Genomic DNA, 14942 nt, shown 5'->3' with positions numbered 1-14942 from the left:
CAGATTTGAAGTTTTCCAAATTGCCTGAAAGTGGTATGTTTGACCAGCTCAGAAGTCAGTTAATAAAATTTCCTTTCTGAAAAAGGTAGGCTGTTTCTTCAAAATGCCTGAACTGAATGGCAGAGATCCCAGGATGTGAATAAGGAAAGCAGAGACTAACAAGCTTGAGTGACATGTCAGGGAAGTATGCAAAATTAGTCCCAGTTCACTGGGTGGGTTTGAGAAAGAAAATAACTGTGTTACGAATATAGTACTATGCACTACATTTATAGAGTAATTACACCCTAACATTCGACTCTGAAGTGTATGAAAGAGAGAATTTGAATTCATTTCCTGTCCTAAGGCCTCTAGCAAGTTTTACTTAAAAATTAGAGACTCAGGAAAAATCCCTCTTTCTTCTTAGGTTCTACGTGGTCCTTCAGTAACAGCTTCCAGTGTTGTGAAATATGGGTCGTGACAAGGACATCTCCATCTAGCCGAACACCTCCAGCGCCAGTTCCTCAGATTACGGTCTTTGCAGGAAATGGAACTATTGGCCACCAGTCTCTGGGGAATGACCTCGTTTGTTAAAAAGCCGTTACTCCATTTTTATTCTGCTTCGTAGACGAAGAAATAAACAAGTAATGTATTGTAGAGAATTTCCAACAAGATTTTTCCAGATCCGGAAAGAGCTTTTCTCTGGTTCCCATCAAGTTGTTCCCTTGTTTGTGGATTCCCGAATGCCTGCACAGTTTTGAGCATTCAATGACCTGCGACCACAGTGTGTGTGTAACGGCCTCTTCAGGACAGCCTACGTTGCACGGTCCTTTTGTTGGTGCCAGAGCTGAGGCTGGGAAACACGAAGCCATGCATTCTTTCCATGAACGTCCTCCCTTGAGTCAGCCAGCTTGCTGGCCCCTCTTGCAGGATGGGCATTCTCCCAGCAATCTTGTTTACCGCCATGCCTGTCTCCTTCAGCATCTCGAGTTTGTTTTCATTCTTCGATAAGCTCACTCCGCTGGACCAGAGGAGTGTCTTCTCTCTGTAGGGTGCCCTCAGTGTAAACGAGACTAGACAATGTCCTTTCTAGGCCTTCTCCTGGGAAGCCACTAACAGAGGATGGAACTCTATCCCTGCAGACAAAAATAATGTGTCTCATCCTGTGATACAGAAAAGCTCCTTTACACGCATGATATTCAGTACTGATTGTCCCAGAGTAGGATTTTGACCTCTAAAAGAAGGGAAGCATTTCATTACCCTGAAATATATAGGCTAAGAGAATTGTCAATAATATTAATAACCACCGAGAAAAATTGCTTTCCTGTGAATGCTTGTTTCATTCTCACCCGGGTGGGCAGGTTGCATACTTGAAGACGATGATGGCATAAGAGAACAGCAGAGTGAGCAGCTGGATCCACTTCTATTTAATTAATTAACTCAACAATTATTTATTGAACGTCATCTATGTCCTAAGACTCTCATGGGTGCTGAAAAAAAGTAAAAGAAATCATCTCTACCTCTCAAACTAATAGAAGAGAAAGATAAAGAACTTTCCTTAAAAATTGTCCAAAGTGAGTGATAAAATGGATTTAAAATCCAAGTGCTGTGGACATGAAGGAGGGAGCAGTTCATTCTGTCTGGGGTGATCTGAAAGGATGACACAGAGGTATTGAGGTCAGCTGGAGTCAGACCTTGAAGAATAGGTAGAAGTTTGCTGAGTAGTGAAGAAACTTGAAGGGCATTCCTGGAAAAGGGAACAATAGATGCCAAAAACAGAGGTAAAATTGTGCAGCATATTTTTGGAACTGTGATGGGGACAGTAGAATGAACTGGTCTGGAATCAGATGGCCCTAAATTCTGTCTGTGGTCTGCCACTCAGGAGAGGGTTGTCCCTCAACAGTTTCGAGGATTGGTTCCTGTCAGCGGAAGCTGAAAGAACAATAATCACAATACTTCACGGGGATAGGAGGATGAATGGCGGATGAGATGAATAAGGGAAGTGAGGCAAATGGTGGATATATGTTGACTGGGATGGTTGGGGCAGTAGGCATTAGCTTCCTAATGAGCTATAGGGGAACTCATCTGTAACGGTAGGTCAGTGCCTGGTGGAGAAGGACCTTCCATATTAACCTAAGGAGACTAGAGATTATGGGAGAAGCCGTGGGGAGACATCAATAGTTTCTTAATTAGTTAGGGGAAATTACCTAATTTGTTATCCGAGTTGTAAACAGTTAATACCATTTGCAACTTGGAAGATGGCCAAGCAAGGGAGAAGATTGAAGAGAGGAAGAGCCTTTGTGCAGCCTTTGCAATTATCCACACAAGAACAGTCAAAAACTCTAAATTTAAAAAAAATTTTCCATACAAAAGTAATACATACATTGTATAGAAATTTGAAAATTAGAAAAGAGAAAAGGGGAAAATATTAACTACGGTCTTGCTACCTACAGGCAAACATAATCAGAAATACCTTGGTGAAGACTCCTTTTTGTATGAGTTTTCTTTGTTTCTTCTACATAATTCTGCTCATGCTAAGTCCTGCTTACAAACTCCCCTAACATCGCAGTAGATCATGTGCGTGTTTCTACATCAGTATACATTCTTCTTAATCCTCATTTAAAAAGATTAAATAGATATTGTGAATCAGTAATGAACATTTTGTGCCTTAAATATTTTCCATATTTAACAGTTATTTAGTAGGATGGATTCCAAGAAGTAAGATTAACTGATCAAATTATACTTACATTTGACAAGTTTTAGGTAAATTTGCGTGCTGACCATTGATAGAAGGCAATGCCATATATTGATTGATAATTGGTAAACAATTAGTATTTTAAAATGCTTATTGTTTTAAGAAAATGACGTCAGTCTTTTGTTTTAATTTGCATTTCTTCAGGAAGATTTTCTCATACCCTCTCTTGAATATTTCTGTTCAGATTATTTGAGTAATACTAAATATTGATGATTTACCAACAGTATATCACTGAAACATGGGGTACTGAGATCTTCCAGTTCATACGTTATGGCTCTAACCCATCCCTCCATCAATTCTTCTCCTTTATTCCTCTCCTTCACTTACTCAGTAGTTTTGAGACCCTACTATGAGGCCATCGACCCTGAATCCCATGGTAGCTCACCTGCCTCTGCTGAGCTGACAGCACTGCTTGTAAGGAAATGGTGAAGACGATGGTGTGAGCGTGTGTACTTGTGCATGGGAAGGGATGGGCTAGTCCAAATTACTTTTGCAATTTTCACTCGTGTGCTTATTTTTTTTAAACTCTCTCTTCTAAGTTATAGAGTAGAACAACATAGATTTGTTTTAAAATGATGGCTCAGCAATCTCTAATCTATAAATATTGGAAAAAAAGAAAGTCATATTAATTACTTTGCTTTAATAACTGGCCAAATTTAAAACTAGTCAACATTATCACACTGTAAGTAATACCTCTTGGAGACAGACTCAAGTGCCGCCTCACCTCTCACCGTTAGTGTATCTGTGGTGAAGAAATCCCGTGTTCTCCCTCTCTCTCCTTACCTCCTTAGGCATCACATCAGCATCTAATGCGATAAGACAGCAGGTGGGAGGGGTGAGCTAGTGGAAGCGCGGAGCGGAGGAGCAGGTCAGCCTGCAGGCTGGATGTAGGTGTCAGCGTGGGTGGAGGCGGGATGGCAGAGAGGGTGCTCACTACAGGTTGAGCCTTGTCTAATCAGGAACGATGGAGCATGAGCCCCTCCCCCAGCTGGAACTCTGTCCTGACCCGGCCGTTTCCGGCTCTTTAACTGCAGCGCACCACGCCTCTGGGGCCCTGTAAAGCCCAGGGCAGGCTAATGTTCACAGCAGCAAATAATTATCCAAATGAATTAACTCATTTTCTTATTGTATGAACATCCACGCTCAAAGCTAATTGTTCATTTAATTAAAGCCTTCAGCCTTAATCAGGATTACCTCATACGTAATCCACACACATTGAAGATATCTCAACTGCTTTCCTTGTTATGTACCTGAAACCCAGGCAGAACCTGCAGTCAATAAACACTAACTCAAGAGCTAGAATTACAAATAGCGGCACAATAAAATAACTGTCACTAGCTTTTTCCAATGAGTTGGATTGATGTTGGAATATTGTCTATGGGGAGATGACTTTAGGGATTTTTAGTTACCATCATTTTTCTTCCATTTTATTATTAATATTCTACTTTCTGGTTTTTGCTTCTTTTCAAATGAACATTTTTGGCAGTTCAGTCTTTGGATGATCATATATTCTTTCAGAACTAAGCATGAAACTGGATTATGTGAGTCACGGTTTAACAAAGTCGTATATTCCAGGGCTGGAGCCTCATGTGGAGTTTTGTATGGGGACTTCCCGGCAGGACCGATTTCAGGTGGCTGGGGGTCTGGGATTGGCTGAAGTGGTGGCTATGGTGGGTGCAGTCCGGGGGTATCTTTGGCTGATGAGCATGACTGTCTTTAGTGATCACTTTACTTCCTTCTAAAATATCTGTGTCAAAATTTCCAAGAGACTGAAAACACAAAATGATCTGTATTAAAGAAAATCAGGGAAATTATCATCTTATATAGTGAAAAAGTTTGTGAATAAAGCTAACTTCATACGTGGCTGGATTCAGGGTCCAAATTACATCTTTAAGATGCAACTTCTCGACATCTCTTGGCTCTGTTCTCCCCAGTGTCAGTTTCAGCTTCATTTTCAGACTTCATATGGTGGCAAATGACTACCACCGGCTCCACCAACACTCAGACCCCACAGAGAAAAGAGAGTGCCCCTTCTCTTAACAGTCCCAGTAACAGCCTCCTTTACTCTGTGTGGGTCCTGGCACCATGACCAGCAGAATGCAGTGAGCTCACTGGGCAGGAATGAGTTCCAAGTTACCCCACCCAAGGACCTGGGGTTGAGGTCAACTCTCCTGGAATTTCTATGGATCGAGATTAAGAAAAGGGGGTTGTTATCTAGAGAAAACCTAAAATATTATCAGAAGAAACTTGAATGGATGGACAACAGCAAAAATAACAGATATTCATCTGAGGATGGGGATGAGATTATGTGGGAAATATGTTACAAAAGCAGTCAATTCAAGCTCTTTTAGTCTCTTGTGGAGTCTTTCCTTGTACTTAAAATGGCAATGGGGGGAGGGGGTTGGTGACATATCTTAAAAGAGCTTGGTTTGCACCTGCCTCCTTCCCAAATCTGTGCTGTGTTTGAAATAGGGTACCTGAGTTCTATTTCCTACTGGTTGGTAAACTGGGAAACTCAGAGACTCAGTCTCCACGTTGCCAAACAAGGACTGCTGCGTCCATTCTGCCAGCTTCTCAGGGGCTGTTTGAATGTCAAACAAGACGGCAGAGTGCTTTGTTGTAGCACATATACTGTGATCGAACCAGGCAAAATTGGAGATCTTAAGCCATGATGTTCGAGACTCCTGACAGTGTACTTCCAAGTATTTGCTGTAACATGATTTCTTCCTGTACATAATTCACTAAGCCTGGGTCTTCTGATAAATTTCACAGAAGCAACTTCAGTCATTGTTAGGAGATTTAAATTTCACGGGCAGTGCCAACTGAACTAGAACATTGCCGATTATATTACAGAACTCTGCTTCTACCTCGAGGCCCCCCCTTGGAGAGCTTTGTCAATAGCATCCCATCCTTCTACGTGGGATTTCCAATGAAGCCCACTGAAGAAGCCCTCTTGACTGAAATAAATTTGATAGCTGATTGGAATAAGAGGGTGATAGATTAGTGACACTAGATTATGGAGGATCTTGGAAATTGAACTAAGGAGTATATACTTTTCAAAGGTGGTGGGACCCAGGAGGACTTCTTGACCAACAGAGTGATATGATGAACATATTTTTCAGGGAGAAAATTCTGACTGATATCTTCTATATGTAGACAGAGAGACTCCGACCAACCAACCTCACGGCTATAATGCCCTGATCAGATCCAGGAGGATAAGCTATGCGGAAGCCGAAGAAGAACTGGCACTCAGAAGGAAGGTCAAAAGAACTTGTGTGATGGGTCCCTTTCAAGCTTCTGAGTGGAAGAGTCCCTTACTGCCCTTTACCCACAATTTCCTCATAAAAAGGGGCTTTCCTTTTTCTTCCATTGTGGATAAGGTATTGCTTAACGAATTGGGGATTGTACTAGATGGCCAAGTGCTCTCATCTCACATGGCTTTGGGCCTTGAGCCAGTCCCCAGGCACCATTTCTTTAAGGTGACTCTTTAGCTCTTTAGGTGATACCAGCTAAAATATCTACGACCATCCATGAGTGAACACTCTGCATCTTCAAATATCTCTAATCACCAAGGAATACAATAAAAATCTGCTGTGATGTCACCTATGGCTCTGTGCTTCACAGATGGGCTGAACAACGTAAGTGTCAGCCTCTAGTCATTTCTGAAATAAAATGTTGAAAGGCAAGGAAAATCTGAGACTTCTACCTCCACAGAAAAGCTGCATAGCAGAAACCAGAGGGACCAGGAAGTGGCATTTGGACTCATAGAATCACTGAGTTGATGCCCTTCAAGGTGGAACTGAATTTTACCCATAATACCGTCTATTAAGGGAATTATATTGGAATATGCAGAATGTGTTCCATTCTGACTGTGAAATTCTCCAGGCATTTTGGAAAACAAAACAGTAGCAATATTTGTTTTAATCATCTTAAATGCTGAAATAGTCAAATCGCTACTAAGTTCCATACCTCAATTCCCTCGGAGACCCTACAAGCAGCTTGGCCAGTATTGCTCACACAGACTAAATCTCCATCAGTATTGGTCGAATGAGTGAGGAACACACTTCTTTAGGTCACCAGTTGCTCTTTGAAGAAGGACTTGAAATTTTTATTTTAAATGTGCTGACAGTTCATTAGAAAAGAGGCAAATTAGGACAACGTTACCCAGCTTGTTGAGTATAAAGAAGGGTGTGTGCTTTCAACAGTGTAGATGCCAACAGTGAAGAGGAACAGCACATGTTAGAACCAGCTGAAGAATCTCAAAATCACTTCCTCGGCCCCAAACGACTGGTTTCTTTGCATTCTTTTCCCATGGACACACAGAAATGAGAACTCATTTGATCATCAACCAGCTAGCCCATGTCAGGCAGCTCAGTGTGCTTTGGTGGGAAGAATACGGGCTTCTGAAAAGTCCGGCAGGCCACCCTGGGTTTGTCCAGCTCTATCGTTGATGGCTGTTTGGCTTCTGGTGCCTCAGTTTCCCCATCTAGGAAACAGTGGTGCAGGGTTAGGTTGGAGAATGACATAAGCATCTGGCAGGTAAGGGAACCATAAACTCTATCTTTCTCTCCCTCTTCAAAACCAGCTAGGTCTCCAAAGAGTAATAAGAGAAGTCTGAAGAAATCAATCTCTTCATTCTCTCTGCTTACTTTTCTTACCTTTTCTCATATAGCCACTTCCCATTGTTTTTTCTTTTCTGTTCCATTCCTGGCTGTCCTGGTGCACTTAGATTGCTCGTTATCCATTTATTTTTGCCTTACAAGAAAGGCGATGATTCCAAATGCTTCCCATGGACATTGGCGGAGCATCCTTGTTGCAGGGGGACACAAATCTTTTGGGGGCCATGCCTGCACCGTGGAAGACTGGAAGAGACATCTGCATGTTTCAGTCAACAGAGAAGCACCTGGAAAGGGTATGCTGGCATAGGTCTCTTTCAGAGTAAATAGGAAATTCACTGAATCACCTCACCACCCTCGATCTATTCGAGCAAGACATTCGCCATCTTTTTGGTTGGTTCTTTATCCTGTGGCATTCTCAGCAATGTTACAAGCTAGGCGCTGGTACTGAAGCTGATGGACTGCCAACGGCTGAAAAGAGGAAGAAACAGTTGTCAAAGCAAGCGAATCATTAATGTTTACGGTTTTCCCATCTTCAGGGGTTTGGAGTCCCAGCCGTTCATGGTTTGAGCCTCCAGCTCTGTTCACTCAGCGAGTGGGAAGGCAGGGGAACCACCACCGTGACTGGTGAGTCAGGACCCTCTAGTACAGCTTTCACCTCGGGAGCCGTTAAGTCAATGGTGACAGGCTGAGGGAGGGAGAGGACCAGGGAAAGGGCTACTTGCTCTGAAATGAGAGCATCTCCTAAAGCGCTCAGCTACCCTGCTCTGCAGGTGGGAAAGACCCACAGTGTCCTGGAATGGTCTCCTGAGGAGTACTTCTAATTCAACGTGCAGTCCTTCAAGATTAACATGGAGGTTGGGGAGGATGTCTGTGGGAGGAAGCAGCTTTGTCTCAGGATCTGATGGGACAATTCTCAGAAGCTTGTGACCTCCACAGGACCAGGCAGTAGCGACACAAGCATGAAGGTGCTATAATATTTCAGAGAAAATGGAGGCAGGAATTTCACAAGGGCAGAGTAATGGGGCTAACCTGGAGTTTGTGCAATGGACATTTCTGTGTTTTTGTTGCTGTTTGTTTTTTCCCTGGAAGCTCAGAAATTGCTTTATTTTAAGTTAAATAGCTTTTTTTTTCTTTAAGCAATACATATTCATAGTCTAAAAATTAAAAAAATACAGATAAGCAGAAATGCCCCACTCCTGGATTTGATTCCAACACCTGGAGCTACACAGTGCTGCCATTTTTCTTTCTTTTCCTCTCTCTATTCATCTTTTGAAGGTATTCATATACATTGTAATCAACTTTGTTATTTGCTTTTGCACTGAATGATATATAACTTCAAAACTTATTCATGTCTTTACACATTTTCTACAAAGTAATTTTTTAAAATACTATTTATTTTTTATTTGATTTATTTTGTTTTTCTTTGTTGGGAAGGATTCACTTTGAGCTAACATCTCTTGCCAGTCTTTCTCTTTTTTTCCTCCTCAAAGCCCCAGTACACAGCTGTACATTCTAGTTGTAGGTCTTTCTGGTTCCTCTACATGAGCCACCACCACAGCATGGCTACTGACAGACAAGTGGTGTGGTTCAGCGCCTGGGAACCAAACCCGGGCCTCTGAATCAAAGTGTGTCAAACTTTAACCACTAAGCCATCAGGGCTGGCTCTACATATAATTTTTAATGACTGTGGAGCAGTCTATGGTATAGGTATCAATAATTTAATTATGCCACCACTGCTGGACATTTGGGCTTACTCCAGATTTTTCTACTATAAGAAGCACTTGAATTGGGGCCAGCCCTCTCTCCTAGTGGTTAAGTTCAGTGTGCTCTGTTTCAGTAGCCCAGGTTCAGTTCCTGGGTGTGGACCTACACTACTCATTGGCAGCCATACTATGGCGGAAACCCACACACAAAATAGAGGAAGACTGGCAAGAGATGTTAGCTCAGGGTGAATCTTCCTCAGCAAGAAAAAAAAAAATGCCCTTGACTAAACATATTTAAAACTCTGTGGACATTAGTCTCTGTTCACATCTTTAAGTAAAATTCTTAGATAATGGAAAATTGCTGAGTTTGTAGTTTACTTTCTTGTAATGTTTAACATATGTTGCCAAATCACTCTCCTAAATGCTAGAACATCAGGTTTAATTTCTTTTTTAAATAAAATTTTCTTTCTAAATAAAAATATTCAGTTGATTGTCAATCAGAAATTTACTTTCATAATTAACATCTATAGAGTAAGATCAGTCACATAATTCACAGAAATGACAGTAGCAACCACAAAAGACACTTAAGAAAAAGAAATAAGAGAAGAAAAAACATTAAAAGAAAAAAAACCAGACTGTGAACTATGAAGGTAAGCGTTGTAGACCAGAGGATCTGATAGCCCATATGCAGTATGAAGACACTCACTTGCCCCAAATGACTTTCTCATTCTGAACTCTCACCACCCTTCTGTCTTTCTGTTTGTCTTTATTATATTTGGGGCATATAATTCAGTTACTTGTATACTTTTCATAACTAGATCCAAAGTTCCTGGATGACACCCACTGCCATCTTCACCTTCATTTTGCCTGAATACTAGTAGAATGCTTGACATTGAAGGCATTTGAATGCTTTCTGGATGGATAAATACTCTATTATTTTGATCCAGACTACTCCCCTAAATGTGAATTTAAGTGTTTGCTGAAAATATATTCACGATGTTACATCTTTGGATTTTCCTGGAGCGGCTAAGAACACTGGCGGGCAGATAATGTAAACCATTTGCCACAATCATCTCTGGTAGAAGGGCCACGTATGCCACCCCATCACAGGAAACCAAGGCCTTTTTATCCTGAGATTCAATTAGTCTCAATTTAACCAGAGTGTCGAGGAAGCTAGAACGGTTTCCCTCCTTTCTGAGCTGAGTTTCAGGTTAATTTGTCATTTGAGTGTATTCCAGGGCCTTTCACTTCTTTTTTGGAGCCTATGTAGGATATTTGGACAATTGTGACAAATATTTCTACTTATTTGTCCTACTTGGTTGTTAACGTGCAAATATAAAGTTTGTTTCTTTCTGATGGTTATAAATACTTGAGAAGAAATACGTGGAAAGAATAAATAGAGTCTAGGCTCTTGCTTGCTTCCCCTGAATTAGAATGTTTGCCGCATGAACTGAGTGACACGAACGGTAAAACTCTGGGAAAGTATCAATATTTCTTAAATAACATATTATGGGTGGGGTCTTATAAGAATGTTATCTATGATAATTTGCTATGAAAAAATATGGTAGTCTGTGCAGAATGAAGTTGATTTTAGACAATTGAATGCATAAAATATATTTTAAATCAGGTCTGTTGTAGACAGAGCCCTTATTTAAGGAGATTTTCAGAATTTTTCAAAAAAATTCTGTGGTTAAATGATTTTTGTGATTTTTTTTAAAAACCATGTTGAAGTTTTGACAAGCTCTTGGCCTCTTCCCACAATTCTCCATCTGGGCCTGCAGAATGATTTCTTACTTCACTTAGCATTTGCTCCCGGACGTCATTCCCTTACACAGTGCCCCGTGGGTTGGGAGGAATAAAAAAGCACTGTGTTTTTTGCTGTCAAAAAGCATTGTGAGAGCAAGCTTTCATTCTCCCTCCAAGTGTAATTAAAGACTTCAATAACCTTAAAACACATTTCTCCATGTTCTTTACATACATTTATTTGAGCTCTTTCTGTGTGTCCTATTTGGGACCATGGAATAGTCTAGTTAATAAAACATTCTGGTTAATTGAATGCTTTTAATTGAATGCTTAAAATGTGTCAGTTACTGTGGAAAGGGCTATAACACATGATTTTATTTAATCATTATACAATCCTCTGAAGTATTTAGTCTTATAAGAATTCTTATCAGAAGGGGAAACTGAGGCTCAGAAAAAGTTAAGTGAATAGCTCTGTGATTTTGCTTAACTTACATAAACTTTCTAAGTTGTAGTTTCTTTCATTTATGAAACTAGGGTAATGATAATACGTCCTGAGGAAGTTCTTGTGATAGGTAAGCGAAGTCTTGGATGAGAAGCACAGTGACCACCAGGAGTTAAGAGCTGACTAAATTTGTAGTGATTACTTGTAACAGAATAATTTTGGATTTTTTTTTTTGCAGAGAACAATATTATGTATAAATCTTGGATTCTGCTGAACACATCTGACCGCCTGAGAATGCCTGGGAGGGAAGCATCAACGCTTTCCACCAGCCTGTGAGGCACAATGACAACCGAACCCCAGGAGCTGGACAGTCGATTTCCGGAGCTGTGGTCCCAGCACAGGAAGTGGTGATACCACCAATCCTGGAAATACTTTAAGGCATGATAAAGCCTCATCCGATGGAGATAATTTAGGGGTGACTTTACTGGAAGGCAGAGTAGAATCAAATGATTTTCAGGTATAATCTGATGTCGGATTCAGCTCCAACCTGATCATCTTTGATTAAGGATGATTTTGCGCATATGGCTAATCAGGATTTTACAGTTAGCATCCTGTGACTTTTTTCTATTGGACAAAGCACATACTCATTCTTTCTTCCTGTGGATTGTTCTACCTTTTAGTTACATTGTCAAAAATTAGCGATTTGCCAAGCGTGTCCTATTCTCAACGGTATGTAAGTGTTAAGTGTGGGTTTCGATTCATTGAGAATTTTCGCTACCTTTTAGCAAGGCATGAAGTGCTTTAACAATGTTAATATTGAAGCTCTTGCAATTCTGTAGACTGTGCTAAAAGAGAAAAACAGTACCATCGCCTGACGGAGCCCAGTGTTGGCTCACGTCAGCTTCATGCCAAGGTTTGTGGGTCTGAAATTCAGCGAGGTAGGCCAAAACAATGCAGATCTGTGAATAGTGGCTATAAAAAGGGCATCCGTTAGGAAGTTTGAATCCATAAGTAACTCTACAATACTTTGGACCCACAGACAATGGTGGTAAAGGAATTTAATCTTGAACAATCTATTAGTTGGGGAATTTGGATGCAAATTAAGAAAAGCTCCTCATTGATTCCAAATTCCTCATGGATGGTCACCGCCATCTCACCACCAGGAGACTTGTCCATGTCTTCAGGGCCTTGAGACCTCATCATGCTATCTCAGGCTAAGACATCAAATCTTGGATTAGGATAGCCAGCTCTTCCACTGGAATGCAGAATGTCCGAGATGGGTAGGTGGTTCTGGGGTCCCTCAGCCTCAGAAATCTGCCTCAGCCACTGCTGTGTGGCACCACGAAACAAGCTCTGGAGGGGACCAAGGTCCCCTCCAGAGCTCAAGGTAGCTTTCCTTGACGACATTAGAACACAAGGCACCACTATCCCAGCCAGCCCGTTCATCAAAATGTCCAGTAAACGCTTGCTATCGTTTGGAATAGAGACTGGGCATAATTTCCTCACAATTACAGACCACACCTTTTTACCTGCTGATAACCAGAATAAATACACCACACAAAGAGCACCATGTGTGCTTCCAAACACTCAGGGCGACTGGGTCAACGCTCTGAAATACCTAATTTTTAAATCACGTGTCATTCTAGCTACTATTTTTTGTGTCTTTAGTCAAATCATGCTTAGACACTTGGGTTGCTTTCTTGCCATTAACACACACAGGTTTTTAGGCATTTTACATACCAAATCATTTTGATATTGAATTATTAGGCCAAGCATATTTTAAAAGTTTTCAGGTGAACACAATTTTCTCTCGTATTTAGAATTCTTAGCATTGAATCTCAATACCTGGCTTTTTTTTTTTTTTTTTAAGTTTGAGCCACTTCTTTAGTTCTTATTTCAGAGATAAAAAGAAAATTTAGCAGTGGAATCCTTTTTTTCAAATGATGTATCAGGACTGCATCAAATAAGCAAGGTAAATGGTGCTGTGCTGGCGGAGGGGGTGTGAGTGCCCAGGCCAGGTGGCTCCTGGTTTTGGCTTCCCTAACTTCCTCCCAAGGGCCTCCAAGACACCCACGTGTAGCCTGGGGCCTCCAAGGGATGTAGGTTGGAAGGCATGTTCTATTTGAGTGGCCGTGTATGAGCATGCGCCCATCGGCAGCACCACAAAGATAGTGTCTAGATTTCCATCCTAACGGACATGAACACCAGCCTCGGGGTGGCATTCTGACTTCAGGGGGCCTGCCACACTTTGACCTTCATGGGCCCCTGCCTCATAAAAAAGATTAAAAATTATGTTTTATGACTGCATAGCTATCAATACAAATACACTAATATTATATACATAATATTTAGTATGTATTTAATGTTACATATTAAAATATTTTCTTCAACCTAAAAGTTCATTTTTATTCTGATTTTAAAATAAATTTAAGCATTAATCTCTAAAAGCCTTGTGGGCCTGCTGTGCCCCTGTGTCTAATGGGTACGTCAAAGCCCGCCTCCTCCGTCATCCCAGGGAGTGTCATCCATGGGTCATTCTCCTGAAAACATGATAAACAGGCAGACTTCATGTTGCAACAGTAGCTGGCATTTATGATTAAAATGAGAACGTCACACACAGAAGGCTAATAAGTATAAGTGGATAACCCAAATATGATGTTTGACTGAGTTATTTTAACACAAGAGTGTATTTCTTTTTTAAAACACTTTTTTTTTTTTGGTGAGGAAGATTGGCCATGAGCTAAGACCTGTTGCCAATCTTCTTTTTGCTTGAGGAAGATTGTCCCTGAGCTAACATCTGTATCAATCTTCCTCCATTTTGTATGTAGGATGGCGCACAGCATAGCTTGATGAGCAGTGTGTAGGTCCACACCCGGGATTGGAACCTGCAAACCCTGGGCATGCAAAGTTAACCACTACGCCACTGGGCCAGCCCCGAAGAAACTTTTTATTGTGAAATAATTTCAGATTTACACAAAAGAGTTGCAAAGATAGCACAGAGATTGCCCATATGCCCTTCTCCCAGCTTTCCCTAATTTAATATCTTACCTAACCATAGACTGGTATCAAAACTGAGAAATTCACACGAGTAAAACACTACTAACTAAACTACAGACTTTGTTCAGATTTTGCCGTTTTCCAGGATCCTGTCCAAGACCCCACCTGCATCGAACTGTGGTGTCTCATTTGTCTTCTCCAGCCCGTGACCCTTTCCTGGGGCTTCTGTGTCTTTCATGACTGTGACACTTTTTGAAGAGCATTTGGGCAGGTATTTTGGAGAACGTCCCTCAATTTGGGTTTGTCTGGAGCTTTCTGTTAGACTGAGGTTCGCAGTTAGGACAGAGTGGCTGAGGATGACACGCCCTCATTGCGCCGTATGAGGGAGCTTGACGGCAGCCTGGCTTAGGACTCGTGGCGTCAACCATGGTCACCTTCTAGTCACGTAGTGGTGTCCACAGGTTTCTGCGAGATAAACATACTGTTTGTCCCATTTCACACTCTGTTTATTAGAAATGACTCACTCAGTCCAGCCCACACTCTAGTGGAGGAGGGTTAAGCTCCAGGTCCTGGAGGGAGGAATTTTAAAGAGCTTGTGCACGTATGTTAGACCACGTGGTCATTAGTAAATATGTTGGAGAGATATTTTGAGGCTGTATATAATACACTGCTTCTCCTTAAAGTTGTGTCCACTAATTTTAGCCTTC

The sequence above is a fragment of the Equus caballus genome, chromosome 17 (genome assembly GCF_041296265.1).
Source record: "Equus caballus isolate H_3958 breed thoroughbred chromosome 17, TB-T2T, whole genome shotgun sequence".
Classification (NCBI taxonomy): Eukaryota; Metazoa; Chordata; class Mammalia; order Perissodactyla; family Equidae; genus Equus; species Equus caballus.
The sequence above is the reverse complement of the archived record's forward strand: the minus strand, read 5'-3'. Positions refer to the sequence as shown.